This window comes from Tamandua tetradactyla, chromosome 5 (genome assembly GCF_023851605.1).
Source record: "Tamandua tetradactyla isolate mTamTet1 chromosome 5, mTamTet1.pri, whole genome shotgun sequence".
Classification (NCBI taxonomy): domain Eukaryota; kingdom Metazoa; phylum Chordata; class Mammalia; order Pilosa; family Myrmecophagidae; genus Tamandua; species Tamandua tetradactyla.
The window spans coordinates 39,464,103-39,487,707 of NC_135331.1; the positions used below are offsets into that span (position 1 = coordinate 39,464,103).

The 23,605-nt window shown below is 33.8% G+C and overlaps 1 pseudogene; it reads left to right on the forward strand.

Annotated features, from left to right (window-relative positions):
* The first annotated feature begins 520 nt into the window (after positions 1 to 520).
* The window catches only part of LOC143683062 (protein TFG-like), a 31,083-nt pseudogene continuing 7,998 nt past the window's right edge, over positions 521 to 23,605 (forward strand).

Genomic DNA, 23,605 nt, shown 5'->3' on the forward strand with positions numbered 1-23,605 from the left:
CAAATATCTATGGTAGCAAAATCAAGACCAGTATAACTTGAGAACAAATTTGCATCACTTTGACCCAGAGATAAGTTAGTGGACAGTTGCTAAAGCAGAGGAGAGCAGATCACTGGAGGAGGGAAGATTCTGCAACTGACTATTTCTGAAATCAGGAGCAAGGGAAAAGTTCCCAGCATGCAGATTCTTGAAGAGGTGGTACACATGTACGAGTCCTTTGAAATCTGAGTATTCACAAAGTACAGATTGCCTGACTATCGGCTCATTATATTACAGTGGCAGTTTTGGTTTGGGGAGGGGATATGGACAACTTCATTGTGTCAAATCATCTCCTTGTTTAGCAATGCTCACCTTCCCATGGCAGGAATTTTGCTGCCTGCAGCCTGACTTTGGTTAAGGCCCAGTATGTGATATCACTACACAGGACACAAGCAGGGCCTTGAAGTCTGGTTAGCAAGAGAACTTGCCTGGCCTTCTCGCATTCCAGCCTTTCTTCCTAAGAAGGTGTGTTGGGTAGCTGATGGCTTTAGAGGACACACTGGACAGATTGAGGCAGTCTGCATCTCGAAATTACTTCCATGTCAGCCTGGCTCAGATCGACCAAACCCCAGCTGTTGCATCTATGCCAGGTGAGAAATACATGCTTGCTGTTAAATATCACAGAGTTCTGGTATGGCTTATTATGCAGCATCATTCTGGCAGTAGCTAACTGATCTATTCTTTAACTCAGCAAATCTATTATTTTACCAAGCAAATTTGATGTAGAATTAAGCTAACAGCGTATAGATTAAACCTATAGGGAATAAAAGCTAAGCAGCATCAGAAGGAACAGAGATAATGAAATTGATGGTAACCACAGTGGAAACAGAACTAAATGTTTCACTCGCATTGTCTCATTTTATAGAAAAGACACAATTCTCACAATTGGAATGCCTACAATTCACAGTTTACTAGTTTGGAAAGATGAGATCAGTAGGTAAATTGAATTCAGCATTTCACTCAAATCGGTTTAACCCTTTATGGGGTCGAGTTGCTCCCACCTGTAGATATGGGAGTAAATCCTCACCTAGTGTGAAATAAATTGGTCTTCTGGATGAAACAGAAGTGACAACAAAGGCAGAGCTCCTTACCACTGATGCTGTATCACTCTGCCCTTGTGACAAACGTCAGTGTTCTCGTCTTTATTATTTTGTTTGGGCCATTCAGTCCTTAACTCTTCAGACAAATGACCTTAGAAAATGACTATCCCTGCCTCATCATTTCTAGTATTATCGAGAGAGAGAGAGAGGGACAAAGACAGAGACAGAGAGACAGAGAGAAGACAGAGATATATGTGATTAATATGTATGATCATAATATATTATAAATTTTTCCTAGAGTTAGAGGAAGCTTCAAAAACAAGGTACTGTCTCTGCTTCTTAAAAAACATGAAGATTTACCTGTGGGGATGAAGTTCAGTTATCCTAAGCAGAGGAAAGCGAATGTTTGGGGCTATGGAGCCGTGTGACTGCTGGAGAACTGGGAGGAAGGTGGTGAGATTAGGGAACAGAGGTAGCGTGTGTGGGCAGGCAGGGGGTGGGGGTGGGGGTGGGCAGTGGAAGGGGTTGCAGATGGTGAAGCCTTAAAGTGGAAATGCATTTACTGCCTCACAAGTCACATTAAATCAGGCATCTATCATTCAGCCAATGTGTAATTTTTTTAGGGCGAAAAGTGAAATTTAATCTTATTTGTGTGTTAGAAACAAAACTCTTGGCGTTAGTGTGGAAAACAGATGGGGGCAGGAAGAATCTAGAGATAGAGACTAGTTAGGAAGAGAAAAGGTTACCTATGATATTTCAGTTGAGAGGTGGCACTGTGAGACCAGAGTCAGTGTAAATGGAGAAGAGGGAGGAATACAAGACACTCCAGAAGGCAGTGGGAATTGCTGGACTTAGTAGTTCCTTGGTCTAGCATCAATCCTTTCTGTGGTTCCCACTTTAATTTTAACTCATCCAGACCTGGATTCCTCTCTGACTTTGTGATATATCACCAAATATAATAAAGAAAAAAAATATGGTCATCAAAGCTGAGCAATGCTAAAGTTAAGTTTTATTTGTAATCATTGGAGTACTGGTTCCATTTGACCTTATCTAACTTACTATTTTTAACAGTTAGTGGTTTAACTGTTGATGTGCAAATGGTGCCAATTACACTTGAATTTGATTCATACATCATAAGCTCAGAAGGCCTTACTTGAAAATACTATGTTAGCTAGTGCATTATTGAATGCATTTTTTATTGTATGCTGCATGACGGGGTCCCATTTAATTATATTACCATGTGAGTATCCTATTATTGCAGCACTGCTTGTTGAATTTTTGTTTGTTTGTTTTGATTGTGTTTTATGGGGGAAGTGCATAGACTGGGCATAGAACCCAGGTCTCCTGCATGGCAGGCAAGAATTCTACTGCTGAACTACATTTGCACCCCCTTGACTATATTTTGAAGAAAAATAAACTGAATCTTTGAAAAATGTAAAATTGTTTAAATGCAGGCTTTTCTATTTTAATTGAGACTTTCTCAAAATCAATTTGTCATTAGTGAAGAGGCTTCAACATAAAGATACATTATCATTCATCAATAAATAAGCATGGAAGATACAGTTCAAAAGGAAAAGCACAACATCCTACCACACATAGCTCCAAGAGTGTTTTATTCCTGCATTGTTAATCATATGCAAATACGGAATAGAACTATTGACACATTCATCTTCATAATGTCTTTTCAGCTTGTTAAAGTGAAGTTGAAGACATTCCTGGAGGAATAATAGGCTGCACATAATGGAATGGGGGGTAAAAAGTTTGGTTCTGTCTGCTTAATTAGTTTCTAATTTCTCTGTAATCTCATCAAGAGTCTCTAACAGAAAATAATACTGACCATGCATATGGTACAAGTGGGTGCTGACATTTTAGATCATTCTCAAGGGAGTCACTAAATTATTTACTAAGTTTAGTGTACTACTAATTCAAATTAGATTTCACCTCCAGTGTAATTTTAAATTTGATGAGTAAACAACACTCAATGAGCATCATAGTCTTATTGGAATTAAGTGTAGTAATGTGCCCGGTGCAATGCTGGTGAAGGAAAATCTGAGAACTTGCCCTGCTCTATTTTAAGCACGTCTTCTCATCACATGCCTCAATCAGATAAAAGGAAAAAAAAGACAGCAACACACTTTGCATCCTCAGATAAAAACAAAACACACAATCAGCAATGACGATTTAAAAACTGACTAATTTCTGTAGTGCCCAAATTAAACAAAATTGTGAGTTTTTCTTGTGAGTTACTGACAACTTAGCAAAAATAACGTTTTACTGATGTTGGCAATGTTGATGTCTGGAGTTATGTGACATTTTGTGTGTGTGTGAATAACATAATCCTGTAGAAAGTTACTGTTTTTCCACCTCAAAACTCACTACAAACGGGATAACTTTGATACCTAGTCTATTTTCTTTTTTTAATGTAAAGCGCTAGTTCTAATAAATCTTATTCTCGAATGAAAATTTTTCTGCAGGGAACTCATTATCTTTTCTAAATGTCTTTGTCTTTGAGTTCTCCTTTGACACCTGATTCAAAGTAAGGCTCAATAAACTTTTGCTATTACTGCTGTTATTATTAGGGCAGGCATTTTCATAGTGATGTTACGTACGTAGTTCCATTTACACATAACCTTTTAAGCTGAAAGTGTTCTGGGAACTTAGCAGAAGTATGACATTGAATGGACAAAAGACTTGAATAAACATGCATTTATATGAAACAGTAATGTATGTCTCCCTAAGGTTCAAGTAAGCATAATATTCTATGCCTATTCCATCAATGAACATGCAAGAATCTGTATTCACATAAATCACGCCTAGCTGAACCATTAAGGAAACATCCCTGAGAATTCTGAATATCTAGCTGTCATTTAATATATATATTTACTCTAGAGGCAGTGCCAACCAGTCCTAATGGACAAACCTTCAGCAAAGACCGACCGTTGCCGATAGTTAAGCTTAGATAATCTGATCAGTTTGAACATGTTGATAATTCTAGACACAGCTCATCCATCGGCCCAGACTAACAATTCCAGGTGAGACATAATGACTGACCCATATAGTTAACCCTAGAAGCAGATGACAATTCCAAACAAATCAACTAGGCTGGTCATTAAGACACTTCCCCTAATGTCCTAGGAGAACCTGGCCTGCCAACACCCTTGAAAAAATGGAAATGGTCAAGTTGTGTTATAAAACTTCTCTAATAGGTCACTTCTATCTTCAGTGTCAGTGCTTTGAAATGTTTTCTCAAGGTTCAGTTGGGCAAGGTCTTATGTAATGAATTCCAATAAACTCTCAGGAATCCTGTGAGTCAGTGAAAACTGTATCTGTTGATTTATAAATATTGACTCTCTGTAGTGAAGGATAGACAATACTCTTTTTTAATTTTTAAAAGCATTTCTTAGTGCTCATTTTTTTAACCTTTTCAAAATTAATTCAGAAAATATTTGTAGTAAGTAATGTTAATGTGCACCCTCATTGGAACTCCAGAGAAAGAAAACTGTATTTCATAAATGCTTTTGCTATTAAGTCTCTCCCAAGGACAAACTTGGACAGAATCTATTCATGCCTTATAAAAACATCTATTTAGTAATAAAAATATATTGTGCCCTCATATTAATTTTATCACTGAAAATTTATTTAGTATTTGATCTGATATGAATGAGGTTGTGTTTACAGTAAATTATTTGAATAAATAAAAATAATTAATAGTTTCATTTTAACAATTAAAATCTGTTAGAATGATGAATATATGTTACACTAAGTACTGTCAAGTTTCTAAACATTGCACTTAATCTTATTCATTCATCATTATATTCAAGAAGGATATGTTGAGCTGTACTGCCCATTTGGAAGTTGAAGATCAATATGTTGACACAAAATATGTGGAATTAGGGTGGGCAATGGTGGCTCAGTGGCAGATGTCTTGCTTGCTGTGCTGGAGACCTGGGTTCTATTCCTGGTGCTTGCCCACGAAAAAAAAAAAATATGTGTATATGAATTTATAGCCTCTGTCTTCAAGTATATCCATTTTGAAAAATAAACCACACTGAAATATGAAATGCAAACATCATATCAAAGCATACTTTTAACAGTTCTTTACAGTCTAAACTGTCCTTAAACAAGTCATTCAAATCTCTTTATAATCTGAATCTAAAATAATTTTTATCCTATCTTCCATTATTATTATTATTATTAGTTTTTTGCATGGGCAGCCACCGGGAATTGAACCTGGGTCTCCAGCATGGCAGGTGAGAATTCTGCCACTGAGCCACCTTCGCATTGTGCTATTTTCTACATTAATTTGTAACTCAATATTTTATTACACTGTCTACTTGATATTTCATGCTCCCCTACATCATTTATTTTCATGCTAAAAGAAAGTTATACAAGGTAAAGATGAAAAGACACAATGTAAAATGGAATATGAGATGAACGGAATCCAACCAAGTACACAAAGGTCTTGGCTGTCTGCCTTGACTTGATGGTCATCTCAGAGCCTCTGTGTTTTCTTTCAGTCTTATCTTCTTTGTGAAAGGTCTTTCTCTGGTTCCAGGTCTGGGATAAACCTTGGTTACCTGGTTACTTTGGTTCAGAGGTCATTCTGAAATTTAAAAGGAGGTTTGGTCCAGCACTTAGGAGATGGGATACGAACAAGAAAACAGCAAGAACTGTTTTCTTATTGTCCATTTTCATGGAATTTAGTTTTAAGAAATCTTCATCTTTCCTAAGGCCAACACTGAGCTTTAAGGTTTGGAGGTAAATAAAAAATCAAGCATTACCTCCCCTCTCGCAACAAACAAAACAAATCTTGTAGCCAGAACAGCAGGAATCTGGCTTTGTAAAATTGCAATCAAAGCTGCTCTGTTGATCAGCCAGCAATGGATCTCAAGTGGTAATCTGGGAGCTTGCCACCTCCATGATGCTTCAGTCCTAGTTAGCAGATACCCCCTCCTAGGCTGAAATCTGTCTCCTGTGAGTAACTCCGAGAGCCATAAGGTCTATAAACCCAACAGAAAGTGTCTATTCTTGTCCAAATCCCATTATAAATAGGCACATTTTAGAGACAAATATTGTTTAACTTAACATAGTTTTAATCTAAAAACAAAAACCATAGGAACACATATTCCGATATATCTTCTGCTCTTAATGCAAAATATTTGATGGTGTGTTATTTGCGTTTTCTAAGGTAAAATGGATATAGACTTATAGAAACATACAAATAACCTTCAGAAGTATACAGAGATAGACAGAAAGAGACAATTAAACCATCTGACAACTATAAAGAAATGCAAAAACTGTGAGAAAAGTCACAAAGATTGTAGCAATGAAAAATGTTACTTTCTGAGTATTTGAAAATGTGATACTAATTCCCTTAATACCTAATACTTCGAACTTTTCTTCCAAGGTTTTCACATTACTTAGTTCAACCAGTTTTAAATTAGCTCAGGCAAACTTTGTTTTAAATGCAAATTTATTTAGCAAATACTACTCTGGAATTTTAGAGGGAGATTTTAAACAATAATTTGTTCATTTTTGTCAAATTAAAAACTTAGTGGAAATTTTGAGTAATAATTCCTGTGAAAAAAAAATAATCCTATTGGTGAGCATTGTATCCAAAACATTATCGCTTTTACCCTTCTCCTCAAAGAAACAAAACTAAAGCATGACAAATCAAAGGCTTTTAAAAGTATAATCTTGATAAAAACAGACATTTAAGGAAAATGTCTATATTTAAGAGAAAGTCATTAATTTTATAATCCATAGTATATATAGGAAAGCCACTACAAAAGTGGGTTTTAGGGTTTTTACTTTTCCTTTTATGTGATAGAGTTTAAAAAGATGAAAGACAAGCTTTTGTGTTTACATCTGGAGTATAAAAGCAGCTCAGTATGAGAAAAGGACATTCCACGAAGTGCAATGTCAGAAACATTCTCAGTCAGAATTCCAGAAATAGCAAGATGTTAAATAGATAATTAAAATGTCTTCAAGGTTTAAACCATAGGGACTTAGGGTTTTAATCATGTAGTGTATACTCATCAGAAGTTTTTGCTTTTATCTTGATCATATTTTGATGCTCTCTTTGGGGGAAGAAAGACCAAGCTCTGCGCTTCTGAAAGTTTTGGTTTGATAGGATCTGATATTAGCATGCTTAACACAAAATAGCTACCATTTTATTGGATGGCTGGCAGAAGCCTTCAGCAATGCTGTCTTGCAGAAACATAATGGGCTTCTCCATTTCTGATGAAATTGGAAAGCTGTGGGAACTTCTGTGTCATGACATAAGAATTGTGTTACCCAGGGGTAAGAATTTCTTTTTTTGTCAGGGAAAGAAGCAAACAGAAGGTTGTATTTAATTTAGAACCACAGCTTTAGGTTTTATTCCAAATAATTTTTAAACATAATGCAAATATAAGTGCATGAGTTTGGTAGCAAGGTGCTTATTGAATAAAAGAACAAATATCTAAATATGTTAAAAGCATTGACAACATTAAAGATATATACAGCTTGGAATTTTACCCATTCCCTTCTCTTGGTGTGTGTAGCATTATTATTTTTTTTTCTGTTTCACTTTCTACATCTGAAAAAGGCATTATCAGCATTCTTGATAACTGTGGGAATAAAAATTAGTACACACGAAAATGTTCGTAACAGTGATATACTATCAGTTTCACATTAAATTATGTGATTCCTAAAGTTAGAATTAAGACCTAACTTTGCAATAAGGTTGCATATAACCTGCATAGTACAAAAGATCATATGGTAATTAAACATTTTTCTATACCAATATTTATATCTGTCCTTTTATCACATTTAGGGAAAATATATGTATGTGAGTTGAAATTATTGTATCCCTTTAATATCTTACACTAAAAACAAAGAATATATTTCTCCATTATATTAAATGAAGACCCTTAAATAATAAATAGTCCTTCATATAATGCTAATGAAATGGGTATTAAAATAAGATTTCATTTTTTCATAAGAAGTCAAAACTACATATTTTATAAAGAATAAAGAAATTAAATCTTCTAATTTGACTTTTGCATTGGATGAGAAAATCACAGTAGCTATAGAAATCATATCAATGGAAATGTTCTTATTTACAAATGAGTTTTAAGTGGTAAAACTGCAGATGCTGTTTATACTTTGACTTAATTGCTTGAATACACACGCAGGTGGAGAAAATGCTAACTTGTACGTATTAGAATATTTGCTTGGTGGCAAAGCAAAATACCCTTCACTTTATAAAAAGAATTTGCAGAGTAATATCAATTAAATGAAGAAAATATAATTGATGCTTTTAAAGCATCATTTGCAAATTGAAATAGATTTTTAAAATTCACTATTTCTTTGTCAAATATATATATATTTTAAAGTATATTTCAATATTTTAATTTTAAATTAAAATTTTTTATTAAAAATAGAACATATTTTTAAAATTAAAATGGAACTTTTGATGATTAATTTAAATTTATTTCAAACTATTTTAATGTCTGAATGCACTAAGCAACTTATTTTTTCTACTGACATCATTATCTGATGTCAGTAGAAAAAATGTAAAAGATTTACATTTAATCTTGTAAATGTAGTAGAAAAATGTAAAAGATTTACATTTAATCTTGTAAATGAAGCTGAGGCACAGTGAAATTTAGATTTCCTTTTGGACATTACGTTTTCAGCTATCATACCAAAAGCATCAGGTTAGAAAAAGAATATTTCTCTGGTGATGTTATTATTAAATGTGTTAAACAAAAATCAGATCTAGTATATACAAATGAATAATTTGAAAAAGCCCTCAGATAAAAAGAGGAATTCTTTTCAGTATTTACTAGCTCGTGGTCAAATTGTAATGTGTCATCGATGGTATCTCTCTCTCAAAGTCATAGTGTTTTCTTTAATTTGTGATTTTTTGGTATCTCTATAAATAAGGTATTATAATGCTATAGAACTCAGTATACCCAGAGGTACTGGAGACCCATTCTTTATTCTATAAGTACGGAATCTTCTATTTCTACTAATATTAGAAAATGTTCATCAGTTCATCTGTTTCTCCCCAAATTACTCAAATCATTTAAGCTCCTTACAAAATCTCTCTCAGCATGCAGTCTTGTCAGATTTTTCTAAAAGTATTTTGTACATAATTTGGAAATCCTTTAGAAAACAATATCACTCTGAGGTTTTAGCTGAAACAAAAAAGACCTAGGATTAAATATTTGAACACAAAATAAATTAAAATAAATATGTTATTGTGTTTCAATTCCACTGAATTATTGAATTTATTGGTCTCAGATGTTCAAGATTACTGCAACATATTTAAAGCCTGAGGCTGTTTTTACACACATACATGTATCCACACATGCATGCATACTTTTAAAAATTCAACCGAATAAAGTAACATTGAAAATGCTTTTTTAATGAGCAAGATATTGATCTGAATTTACCTTATATTAAAAATAATTCATCACTGAACTAAATTTTTTATACTTTAACAAAATTGTCATACATGCACAAATCATAAAATAAAATTTTTAATGAAACTTTATTCAAATAAAATCACTTTGGAATAGCAATTTACCTACAATATCAAATATTTAATATTTTAGTTCATGTTAATGGAAAATAAAATTGGTTTATTACCCATCAACTCTTCTACCCCAAATCAGGAATTTTAAATAACTAAGCTTGAATATTTATAGCACAAACTCATTCATATCAATCAGACATAATTTTTATTTTGCCTTTTTAAGAAATAATCTAAATGCTCAATCATTTAGGAATGGAGATTGTAATTAAAACAGTATGCAATTTAATGTTAATCAGAAATTATATGATGTACAGTAGCAGCTAAAATGATTCAAATGACTTTCAAATAAGAGAAGTAAAGCTGAGAACAGTCTTTTAATAAAGGCTATTTTGCCTGGTAGGAAAAGATTGTTAGTGATAAAAGGAACCCTTTTAAACTAATATGATGAGGTGCATGTAAAAATTAATATTATGCTCTAATGTTCTCTCTAGTGAGTAGCCTAGGTTGATTTATTCATTTAGGTAATTATGTTCAGCAATATTAGTAATTCACTGTTAAATTGAATTTGGAGAACGCACAATAAATTGAAACTGTACTCATATTTCTTTCTCAATGTGTAACAAACAGAGATGTATTGATGTAAGTTCTGAATGTACTACATAAGTTATATTCCCTAGACTGCAATTTGATCAAAAAGCTTTAGACAGTCACTTGAGCTATATTAGGCAGCTGCCATTGGATGGCAGTAAAATTCTACATCAATCACTTTAAGCAAAGTGAAACTGGGAAAATAATGGGACTTTTCTTTTATTATTTAACAGCAGAATGCTGATTTAAAAGGCAAAGCTCAGGGGGTTGTGTATATTGTTGCAATAACAAGCAATTTTTAAAACTGTTTTCTTTTCTTCCTTCTTTCATTTAAGGGGAAATTCAATTTTGGAAGATATATTTATAGTAATTCATCATACCATGAAAAGCTTTTGCTTACATTTATATAAGAAAAAGTCATTTTATATTTTAAAAAGGTGTTCATGGGAAACTAACAAATATATATGTTTTGAGCCTTTTGAACATTATCAATATCTAAGTCCATTTTTTTCCTATTGCAAAGCACTTGGATTTTTATTACATGTAGGCTTTGGAGGCTGTTTTATTGATAAAACTATAAACATCATAATACTTAAAATTTATATTTGTAAAGTTTTAAATGAAGAACAAAAATTTTAAGTCACCTAGGAACACTTTGCTCAAAGATATTAAGTAAGATATCTTTTCATTAAGAAAGCCTTAAATTCTATGTTTGCATACCATTAAAATCAATCGATATTTTGCTCTTGAGCTTTAAAGACAACATTGAATATGTGTCTGAAATTGTGTTAATTTTTGGTTACTCAAGAAAAATTCACAGGAGGGACAAGTTTGAAAAAGAAACCCCTTGTCATCTTAAACCTCTTATGTTTGTCATATAAAATGAACAGGAACCAATATGGCAGAGAGCAAATAAAATGCTAGATGATCTAGCTGTAATCTGACATATAGGAATGTATATTCTTACGTCACCACTCCTTCGTTTGTTTCTGTTTTTGTTTTTGCTTTGTTTTTGTTTTTTGGTTTGAAGTTAATAAAGTCAATTATAACTTATTTGGAAATAAAACGAACCAATTGTTATCAGAAAATATTCAGGGTGGTCTGACATAATCTGAAGGCTATTAATCAGGATTTCCTGGGATCAAACCACAGACTTTTCTGCTATTTAGTCTCTCCCTCCCTTTATGTTTAAAGTCTATTAAAAGTTTATAGTCTGCCAAAGATCATATTAGGCATTAAAATTCAGACATCTCATTCTTGCCACAGAGATTGTTAAAAGAAAGAAAATAAATGAATTATCCTGAATACATTCTCATCATGAATGTACAAAGCATGCACAGTGGAACAATATTCATTTATTTTTACGACAATGCTTGGGAAGAGAAAAAAGGAAGTGAAATAAACCTAGGGACCTGTCGTATTATTATTTCTATGCACAGGGAATTAGGAAAGCCGGAATGAAATATCTCAGCCTGTAGAAAAGATATATTTAACCATGTGTGGGCTTATGTATGTTCGTGATTTTTGGAGATACTGGTTAATAAACCAGTCAATAAGTTTATTTGTGATGAGAGAAATTTAGCAGTATTGTTAATATCTATCCCAAATTTTGTCAGAATAAAAAAGACATTTACATGTTTTTCTGCATGTGCCATTCCCAAACAAGACTGTTTGAAAAAATACATATATGTAAATGAGTCTCAAATATTCATAGATATAGACATAGTTGTTTTTTAAAATATGATTACTTTTTCATTTATATATTTTGCATCTTTGGGCAGAGTGAAAAACAAAAGCTTTTCTCCCAATGCAGCGCAAAATTAATACTATAACCTTAATCTCTCTTTGGCTATTTATGCCTATAAATTCAAAGAATAAGATGGTTTTACTCTGAAATTTAAGAAAACATTTGCAAGAGCATAAATTAGATTATTTGTATTAACAGATACTATATACACAAATGTAAGTACTTGAATATTTCTATTAATTTAGAAAAATACCAAATGGCAGAATACATCCTCAATAAATGAGGTATGTTGCAAATATTTTCATAAATTGAATGTTAAAAAATATTGGAAACACCTGTTTGCTAGTCTGTAAATATCATAAGATAATCACTATAGATCTTGTGGAAATTTTGTGGCTTTGTTCCATTAACTTTTATAAATACAGTTTTTTTATATTAATATTGAAATGGATGTATAAAATATAGTTCATGTATGTTTTACATTCTTCTGATGCATATTCACTCAGTGTTATCAAGTTTATACTATAAGCATAGTATTAAGCGTACATGTTCTGTAGCTAAATTCTCTGGGTTTGTGTATTGGCTCTGATTGTGACTTAGGGAGTTTACTTAATCTCTTTTTGCCTTCATTTTTCTTCCCTTTAAAATATAGAAAATAAAAATTACATCACAAGATTTTTTTTGTAATGAGTAAATGAAGGAAAAAACCTATCACTTAGAAAAAGAATATAGCTATATATCATGTAGAAAAGTGATGAGGTGGTATAAATATTACTGTAACTATTTATGTGCCAGGAAAATAGTGCAGAAAGAAACAGAGACTCTTCTCTCGAAGAGCTCCCAGAACAGCTTAAGATATATTCAATCAAGATTTTGACTTCACAGACATGGATGGAGGACTTACAATCATATTGCAGTAAAGTGAATGAAGTGATAAATCTATGCTCTGGCTAGAAAAAAAACATATAGAAGGGGGCACTCAATCTTGCCTGCAGTATGCACAGTTGGGGGAGGGTGGACTATAAAGGAACAATTCCATGAAGAGGTATGGCTTTTAATGGGTCTTAAAGAAGAAAAGGAGTACGCAATTTGCATATGAAATATTAAGCACGATCCTTGCCCTCAAGGAGATTTTAATTCAACAAGAAAAATCAACTGCCGATACCCTGCATGTGTATGGTCTTACACTTTTAGTGGAATTTAATTTCTGCCATTTAATTTGATACTCAGATGATCCAATGAGGAAAAATAAGGCTAAGTTTGTTTAATACATTACATCCGTATTGTAAATCCAGAAACAGAAACAACCAAACATCAAATGACCTATCCAATTCTTACAGCCAAGAATAACCATGTCTAAATTAAAAAAACAAACAAACAAAAGAAACCACCTAACATTTAATGCAAATTCCACTTCAACAATTCTACCCCTGTATCACCATATTATTAACATTGATGTAACTTTTATAAAATACCTGTTAGTATAATGGGGAAATATAAAATGCAACTGGCTTTACTAATAGGTATGTGGAAATTGGGCCAAAATGACACATTGCGTACAAATTCACTTCTCTTTCAAATAAAAAGATCATGCATCTGATTTTGAAAAAAAACTGTAAAGAAATATAAAACTAAACCAGAATATATTTGTATACCGTCAATAAACCAGAAAAGATAAGGAATTCCTAGAAGATACTAATAGAATTGGGTTAATAGAAATACGAGGCCTAAACAAATCACAAGAAAAATATAAGCAAGAAAAGGCTTCAACAAAGACAAAATGAAATGTCTACTGTGGTTGTAGAAAAGGCACCACTTAAATTGGAAACTTAAAAACTTATTCAGCATTTGAGGAAAAAACAATACCAAGAAGAAAGGAACCAAACCAGTGAATATAAGAACTATCTCTCAATGTACAAAATAAAAGGGAAAGCAGAAAACTTAAAATAGAAGGAGTAACCTTCAAGGGAGGCAATATGATAAAATGTCCATTAACAACAACAATAAGCTGTGATAAAAAGAAAACAAAAGCTATGATCACCAAAATGCAAAATTCTATTATAGACTAAGTAACTGAGCTGTCAACGCAGAAGATAAAATTTCTGAGCTGAAAGATTATACTAAGGAATTAGAGCGATATTCCACAAATTGTCTTTAGTTTTTAATATCCAAATTGTATGGAATTTAATATTTCTTAATATAATTTATTAAGATGTATGTATAGTAAAAATGAATATTTTATATCTGAACTTATTAAAGCATTTTTAACAAAGTAATGGGGGAAAAGTTCTGAGTCACAATTTGGTAATTCATCAAAATCAGGTGTAGATATTTTGAAAAGCATACTGAGTGTTGCAAAGGGGTATGAATCTATTGATTACTATGAATGCTTTTAGAGGTTACTAAAAATTAGGTTTTGGTGTCCAGTTTACTATTTTCATGCAGAACACTTTTTTTTTTTTTTTTTTTTTTTTTAAAGGAAAGACAGAGAGAAGGAAGGAAGGATAGAAGGAAGGAAGAGAGGAAGAAAGGGAAACATCTTTTAAACATTTTCTTGTTTTTTTATTGTATTTTGTTTCTCCGTTTTCGTTACATGGGCTGGGGCCGGGAATCGAACCGAGGTCCTCCGGCATAGCAGGCAAGCACTTTGCCCGCTGAGCCACCGCGGCCCGCCCCAGAACACTTTTTAAAGGAAAAAAAATTTCCACATTAAATTGGAAGGTCTGTCTCTACAATCGGTAAAAAAGCACAAAGAGATTATGTATTTGTATCTTTATATATTTTGAACAGGCTATTGCTATTAGACTAAAATAACTTTATTTCCAGTTGTGCTTACACTGCAACTTTTGCAGGGTGCATTCCATTTTTTTTTCAGAAAGCCCTTACAATTATTTCTGACTCTTCTGAAAGTCCCTGTCACTTCTTGTTAAAGGGATTGCTCCCAGCAACACCAATGTAGGCAGCTAACTTCTTTCACTTAATACTACAAAGGAGCAAGAATCATACTTGCTTCAGATTTCCTCTTAGCAAAACTGGATGTGAGAAAGCAATGAAGCCATATTTTTAAAGAGGGAACATTATTTTGAACTTTAGTTCTCTGACAAGCAAAATTATATGCATATGCGCATAATACATGCAGTTTTAGAAATGCAACCTGTGGAAGAGTCTATTTTCCAAAACATCCATTACAATATTTATAGTTCCACATACCCCTGTAGAACCTCAACACTCCTTACCAGGAGGTGAAGTCTATAGTCCATCCTTTTGAAACTGGACAGGTTTTTTTGACGCCTTGACAAAGAGAATGGGGCAGAGGTGACATTGGTTTACCTCAGGGTCTAAATTATAAATGGCATTAAATCTTCCTCTCCCTCTCTCTTTGTCTCTCTCTCTCTTTCTCAGTGTCAACTTGGGAACCCATCTACCATGCTGGAAGAAGTCAGACAGCACATTGATGGGCCGTGTTCAGCTGTTTCATCCTCATCCCCTAGGTAATGCCCCAGCCAACAGCCAGAACGAACCACCAGAATGTGAGTGAGCCTACAGAGACACCAGCACCAGCATCCAAGTCTCTCCAGCTAATGCCAAATGAAACAAGGAAAAGCTGTTCTGCCCAGGCCTGACCCAACCGAAAATTTGTAAGTGAAATAAATATTCTTGTTCAAAGCTACTTACGTTTTAGGGTAGTTTTTTCTTTTTTTTTTAATGCAGCAATAGTAAACTGGAACATACCATCTCGGATATTTTACTTCCCACAAATTCCTTCTGAGATACTCTGGGAAGTGCCATATGCAAATTCAAATTAATCTGTATAGGAAGAAGATGGAGAAAATATGAATGATTGTTAACCAAAGGAACTAGTAATTTAAAGAACTGAATTGCTTATGAATAATATAAAAACAAAACAGAAAACAAAAGAAAGCATATTCAAGTAGAGATCTAAAATCCAAATGATATCAACATGAAAGACATAGAATACATCATGTTTTGTGTAGTATCAACAAATATGAAAATATCTCATTCATTATTCAGAGACTCACCTGAGAGCTCACTTAAGTTATTAATAGATATTCCAGTTTCCTGCTTCCTTCACTCCCCAAACTCTCAGGATTACTCAGACCAAAGGAGTTCTTTCAACTGCCCTAGGCCAAACAAGTAGAGAACTGGACTTTGGTCTGCCCACTAGTGTCTCTGCTTCTAAATGTTCTACGGGTTCCCTGTCAGTCACTGTGCAATATTGTTTCGATGATGACGTTCAAGGGCCTAGAACTCTGTTCGGTAATTTTTGAAAGGTGGGTGTTTCCAGCTTTGTTGCTTCCTGTGAAACGGAGCTCGAAGGATATTAAGGAACGACGAGAAAGAAAGAATGAAAGAAAGACAGACACAGACAGATTCAGGGGGTCTGAAGCTCAGCGATAACAGACCACAGACATCAGACAATCTTATTCTTAACCAGATCCTGCTTATATACTGCGGGATGACAAAAGGAGTGCATGCATTTCCTGTGGCAACAAAGTTCTTATCTTTCAGTGTTCTTCCTCCATACCTAAAATCACCATTTGGGGTAAACAAACATTCTCTTCCTCCCAGACTGTTCTACACAAACCAGATAATATAAAGCAGCTTACTGCCACCACCCTAATGCCATCTACTCCCAAGTAGTTCCGCAGGTCTTATGTTAATCCTATCTCCTATACAGCTTCTCTACTAAGTTTGATCAAATTCTTTACCTTTGGCCTCCCAGGGTTATAGCTCTTAGCCTTTTGTACCTTAAAATAGTGTCTCAGTTTGCCAAGACTGCTATGACAAGTACCACACACAGGTCGGATTGACAAACAAAAATTTATAGTCTCATGGTTTTGGAGGCTAGAAATCCAAGTCAGGGTCTTAGCAAGGCCATGCTTTCTACAAAGTCTGAAGCATTCTGGTGATGGCAGTTCTCCATCATATGGTGGTCTCTTTCTCTCTGGTTTCTTTCCAACTGGATTCTTCTGACTCATGGCATCTAACTTCCTTTATTTTTAAGGGCTTTAGTCACATTAAGTTCTGCACTAATTGTTAAAGGATCCTAGTCATGGATGAGTGTACATCTTAAATAATAACAACACCTGCAAAGGTTCTAAATACAAATGAGTTCACACCCAGGAGGTGGGTTAGTATTTGATATGTCTTTTGTGGGGGGCATGATTCAATCCCCCCAAAATCATATCCATAGTCATTTTGTGAGATTTAAATCAGATCTTGTGGGGATGGGTCTCTGCACTCAGTACCCCTCTGTCCTGGAACTCTCATTGCTCTTTCATTTGTGGTTGCCACAAAGTAGTTGATAAAAAATGAAGTTAAATTCTTAAAACACAAACATTGATATTATCAGAGCATTTTGCTATGTCTATTTTCTCAGGTATTCAAGTTTATTGTCATGCATTCGCTGTTCCAAAGGAGGCTAAACCCAACAATTCTAGGGTGATTTACTCTATTAAGGGACAATTGCCACAATGTCAAATGTGTCCTAGACTTACCCACTTAAGGATGCTCAATGCTTCTGCTCCAACATATATAGTGAATTATTTAAAAATGTTCTTGCCATATAAGTGGGAAAGTATATTTAATACCAGGTAGGGAACCCCTCAGGTAGGTTATACAACAATATATGTATTTGTAGGAATTTCAAATCAGTGTTTACAGGCTATTAATGGAATGAAACTGAAAGCACTGGTTACTGATAGAAAAAATGTTAGGTCTCTATCTCACACAACACTGAATGGTTAAAAAACTGGTATTAAAGTTATATAAACATAATTGAAAAAATATAAAAATATGTTTACAACCTTGAATTGGTTAAAACCTTCCTGAGGACACAAAAATCTGGAAGCCATATAGGAAACAATGTAAACATTAATTATACTTTTACATTTGAAGATAAAGGACACCATCAACACAAATAAATGAATTTGGAGAAAAAGAATTACAATTGTAAACAAAATTTGTTTAAAAGTTCTTAAAATTAATAGAAAAAATGCACAATTTGAAATTAGAGACAAATTTAAGTCTGAACAACTCATACAGGAATAAATGCATAGGGACAATAAAATACAAAAAATGCATAAATCATTGGAAATATGTGTTCTAGTTTGCTAGCTGACTGAGTGCAATATACCAGAAACGGAATGAACAGTTCTAAGGCTGAGAAAATGTTCCAATTAAAACAAGTCTATAGAAATGTCCAATCACAGGCATCCAGGAAAAGATACCTCGGTTCACAAAGGCAAGTGAAGTTCAGGTTTCTCTCTCTCAAATGAGAAGGCACATGGTGAACACAGTCAGGGTTCCTGTCTCATCTGGAAGGGCACATGGCGAGCACAGCGTTATCTGCTAGCTTTCTCTTCTGGCTTCCTGTTTCATGAAGCTATCTGGGAGGCATTTTCCTTTTTCATCTCCAAAGGTCGCTGTCTCGTGGACTCTGCTTCTCATGGCTATGTCATTCTGCTCTGCTCTGCTCTCTCTGAATCTCCTTCATTCTCCAAAATGTTTCCTCTTTTATAGGACTCCAGAAACTTATCAAGACCCACCCACATGGGTGAAGACCTGTCATCACCTAAACCCGCTTAACAACCACTCTTGATTAAATCACATCTCCAGGAAGATGATCTGATTACAGTTTCAAATATACAGTATTGAATAGGGATTGTTCTGCTTTTATGAAATGGGATTTAGATTAAAACATGACTTTTCCAGGGGACATACATCCTTTCAAACCAGCACAACATGCAAACAAGTTACAGTCACATGTCACTTTTGCTTCTGTTATTGGCATGGCAAAAAATATTGAAAAGTTCACAATCTACTTTTAGTAAGAATATGAAATATTATAGACTCTTACATAGGATCACTTTTATAAACAGCCACTTACAGTATCAAAACTTTAAAAGCTGAAAATTTAAGAGTTGCACTCATAGGGGTCTATCATGCCAAAACATTTGCACAAGTATGTGTGTATTTTTGTATACACATCCATATGAGGAAGTTTATTAGCACAATATTGGTAACCTCAGAAATTAAAAATAACCCAAATGCCTACATACTTATCATTAAATTTTGGTACATTGATAATATGATATATAACACAAAATAACACAACAGATAAATCAAATATAATAAATGAATTTATATCTATAGAGGTACAAAAATAAAGATATTTTTATTTTTTATAATTAAAGAAGATGCAAATCATATTTATTGCATAACCTGAGTTACATTATAAATGAACATTTACCACCTTATATAAAGGCATACATATAGACAAAATCATCCAGAAGGACACACAGTAGACCACGCCTCCCTGGAAATCAGTTTGGAGGAGTTATGTGTGATGAATGTTAATGAGGAATTTCATTTTTTTATTTTTATGTTTCAGTGTTGTTTGTTATTTCAGTGTTCATGAATGTGAATATGTTCATATTTTTTCATAAAAATGTTTATAAGAAAACAAAATTCTACAAGTTGAGTAAGGATCAGTGGAAACACATTTTCGTTGTTGCATGTACTGTCAGTATGTATCCCATAGACAGAGATATCTCTGTCTATGGGATACAGGTTTTACTTCAAAATTTCCTTACACAGTTGGCTGGCAAGTTGGTGCTGATTCTCATTTGGCTCTTCAGAGAAGCTGAGTGGAAATAAAGCTGGAAGGCAGAAATATCTGAGCATAGATTTCAGGTACTTCTTACTGAAGAGGAAAAAAAGGATTAGGGTTTGAGTGCCACCAAGTTAGAAAGCTTAGCCAAAAGACAGACTTTTTATAGAAATCTCTGAAAAGACACAAGGACACACCATAGGAAGAAATTCAATATCTCCAGAATAAGGTATTTATCACCAAAGTAATAAGGGCAAAACACAAACAGTCCCAACATATCAAAGTGTAAAACCAAGGCACCACAATATCACCTTTGATAGTCATTGATTAGTCAGTAATTTAATCATGTTATAGAAGAAATGCCAAAATGTTTCAATGAAAAGTAAAAGAATCCAGAGTCTCTAAATATGTCCCTTACAGACCAGTATATAATAAAAATACACTATATATACACTTTATATAAAATATATATTCATATTATTTATATAAATTATATGTATATATAATATAGCTCATATATATATATAAAGAAACAGGAAATTATAACTCATGGTAAAGAATAATAATCTCAAGATGATCCAGATATTGAAATTAGTAGGCAAGGCCTTAAAATAGCTCTTAAAAATATATGCAAGGGACTTCTGGTTTACCAAGATGGAAGAATAGCATGCACTGTTCCCATACAGAATCTATGAACAACTATCAAAAACTAGCAGATATATCTTTCTCAAAAACTAGAAACGAGTTAAAAGGTTGCAATAACTGGATGAGTACCAAATCAAGAAAACACAACTTAAAAGGTATAGGAGAAACTTGCAATACCCTTGCTAGTCTCTCCCCTACTCTTCCCTGGCACATTATGGAACAGTCCTGCACTACCACTGTGTTCTGTTCTCTGATCCTGTTCTAGAGGGATCAGAGTAACCCTTATGTGCATACTGGGATGCCTGAATGTCATAGTATATCTATCAAGTGGCATTCTCCTGAAAGAATAAACAGGACAGTTATCTCTGGCTCCCACTCCCAGAACTTGTCCTGCAGGCAGAAGCAACTTAGGCACAGCTAAAACACTGCCAAGAAACTAAACCAAAACTGCTTGGACCAAAGGATTACTTGCTTTAAGACATACAGTAGAGCCCGTGGGTTGGTGGGAGGAGACTATTTCATAGGGACTAAAAGAAACATCTGGACTCATATAAATGGGAGAATTCCTGAAGCAACTAGGGAAAGTCCAGGACAAGAGTCAGGTTCAGAAAAAGCTGAAAGTACTCCTCATTTTTGCCTTCAGTTGCTCTTCTTGATGGGAGGACTAACTCTGAAGTAGAGAACAAACCAAAACAGAACCAATTTGGAAAGACTATGAAAGGTGATTTATATGTTGACTCATATCATTCAAGAAAATGTCAGTCTAATCACTGGTTGGATATAACCTTAAGAAACACACAGCTCAGGGACTGAATCCCTGAGTTGATATATTAAAATAGTAGGATGTACAGTGTGCAACAAAAGATTACAAAAGGAAATGAAGATTACAATAGGAAATGAAGGTCCATCCAAAGAAACAAGACAAAACTTCAAAAGTCATCAACAAAGAAGAGCAGATTTGGACACACTAGACAAAGTCTTTAAAAACATTCAACATGCATAAAGAGACAAAGGAAAACATTCAACATGCATAAAGAGACAAAGGAAAACATAGAGAAACAAATAAAGGATAGCAGGGAAATTATAAACGAGCAATATGAGAATCTCAATAAAGAGAAATAAAATTTTAATAGGAACCAAGCAGAAAATACTGGAGTAAAAGAGCACAATAAGTAGATAAAAATTCCCTAGAAGATTTCAAAAGCAGATTAGCTGGAAGAAGAAAGAATCACATCCGTGAACTCAAAGTCAAAACAACTGAAATGATTCAGATTGAGGAGCAGAAAGAAAATAGAATGAAAAGGTCAACATGGTTTAATGGTCCTGTGGGAGGCCACCGAGCATATCGATATATGCATTATGAGTCCCAGAAGAATAAAGAGAGAAAGAGGCAGAAGGAATACTAAAGAAATAATGGCAAGAAACTTCTGAAATTTAGTGAAGGATATGGATATGCACATTCAAGGAGAAAAACAAACCCAAAACAGGATAAACTTGAAGAGAAGCACACCCAGGCATATAGTAGTCAAACTGTCAAATGCCTTGGACCAGGAGAGAATTCTGAAAGCTGCACAAGAAAACAACATGTTAAGTACAAAGGTATCCCGATAAAATTACATGCTAACTCTTGGTCATATGATCGTGGAAAGAAAACAGCAGGACAAGGTATTTAAAGTGCTTAAAGAAAAAATACTACCAAAAAAGTGCTTTATATCCAACCAGATTGTCTTTCAAAAAATGAAAATGAGCCCTTTCTGATCAACAAAATCTGAAGGAGTTAGTCACCACTAGACCTGCCCTATAAGCAATGCTAAAGCAAGTTCTTTAGACAGGAAGGAAATGAATGAGAAAGTGAGTAAAGGAGCAATCCGCAAGTATGATCTCCATTGAAAGTAACCATATAAGCGATTATAAATACCTGTATTACTGAATTTTTTAGCATGTAACTCCACTTCATACAGGTTTTAAAATGAAAATGCATTAGAAGTAATGATAAGGGTCAACCTTTCCAAGAACATCACCTAATTCCACCCTCTATCCCATATTATTGACACCCCTTTCCAACATGAAAAATTTAGAATGGACAGAACCCAAATACCCTTAAAGATTGGGGGAAGGATCAAAGGAGAAGGAGGAGTTATAACAGAGATGATAGGATTTAGCAAATGAGTATGATTGCTGAATCATTATATTGATATTTCTTTTAGTCTCCAGTGTCTTGAAGCAGCTAGAAGGAAAAATCTAAAATTGTGGAATGGTAACCCATACCAAACTCTGAAATCTGTTCTATAACTATGTATTTCAATGTACTTTGGAATTTATTGCTTGTTTGTATATATGTTATACTTCACAATAAAAAAGTGTTTTATAAATAGTCATGATGAATCTATGATTTGGCATATACAGTATTCAAGATATAATTTGTAGCAATAATAGATGGGAATGCTCAAGAGAAAATTGTTCCTATTTTTCTCAGTTAGGTACTAAATTCTGAGTTATGAGGAGATAATTGAATCCAGTGTTCAGTTTCCCAAGAAAAGTTCGAACAGTGACGTGGGAGAGGGGCTGTCTCAGAAAAGAAAGTGCAATAAAGCCATGTGCTTACAAGAAGCAGAGCATGGAATATTATACTTGGTGAATAAAAAAGTCATCATTCCTCTTTGACTATTTTCAGAATAATTTATGACTAAAGATATGATATCCAGTAATTTAGTGCTATGAGATTTTAAAAATATGCTCTTGAAAATTATGTTTCAGCTAAAATTATTTGAGTACATATTTTATACCTTTTAAAAACAGTATAGTGCCTGCCATGCAAAAACAGACAAACCAAAATCAGTGTATTTGCCACAAATAATACCAAGCAACACTTTTTTAAAGAACAGGTAGTTAATTCTATTCTTTCTGTGAACACTTGTTGTTTGCTAAGTACACACATATTAGAGGTTGCATCACAGAATATTAAAGATAGAATCTTCCAAAATTGAGAATTTATCAAACTCTCAACTTCAAAAGCCATTTTCCCTAAAACAATTCACTGATTTTGAAGGATGATTTACCTTACATCCAAAATTTATTTTGATACTTGATTTTCCAGGTACCTAAAAGGAAGCAGAGTGTTCTGTTGGAGTGTGATAGAGTAAGCTTCATTTGGGTGATACTGGATGACTCTGTGAGGAAGTAAAATTTAATAGAACAGGTGAAAAGTAAACAAGTACCTGAGACACCGAAGACTTTTACCCTAGTTCCAGGTCTACACAGCCAAAAAATATAAAGTGGAAGAAGGTATATCCAATTTAAATCACCCAATGGTGCCATTCTGAAAAATCTAGTACATGCACCCACATATACACTCTCACATGCATGCTTGAGAACCAGTGGAACAA